The following is a 563-nucleotide window of genomic DNA, read 5'->3' as shown; positions in this document are numbered from 1 at the left end:
CCTCGTCATGAAAGCTTGAAACACGTCAATTAGCTTTAAAGTATATATTTACTACATGTATTTGGTACTAGAAACAGGTGTTTAGGTGCCATGACTGTTCAATCATGTTTTCAGTGATAAAGACCCGTAAGTTCACTGCCTGGTAATATCCAGGTGTAGCAGAGTTTCCGTTTTCCGTTTCTGGGCGGAAATATGCAAATCTTCTTGTGCGGAACACTTGTTAATTAAAAGCAACAGGTGTGACCTAGATGCTGGTGGTAAGCGAGGCAGCTTTTCTATTGGTTTGTAAGTACTAAATACAAGTACACATGTACAATTACATAATACTACACACACAATTAGAGTAGATTTTATTTTTTATTACCGTGAAGTTCACAAGCTGATAGAAAATAAGCGTGTATCAGGCATGCTTGATGACATGATCAGTGATGGTGAAAAGCTGTAAATGATGAAAGCCTTAGAGAATATGAAACAAGAAATTTGCGAATGTTTACAAGTTGTAAAATCTACTGAAGAATAGATGCACAATGCAAGTTAAAAGGACTGAGAGTAAAGTAAGAGAA

Source organism: Penaeus monodon, chromosome 23 (assembly GCF_015228065.2).
Source record: "Penaeus monodon isolate SGIC_2016 chromosome 23, NSTDA_Pmon_1, whole genome shotgun sequence".
NCBI classification, from domain to species: Eukaryota; Metazoa; Arthropoda; class Malacostraca; order Decapoda; family Penaeidae; genus Penaeus; species Penaeus monodon.
This window is presented reverse-complemented; position numbering follows the sequence as displayed.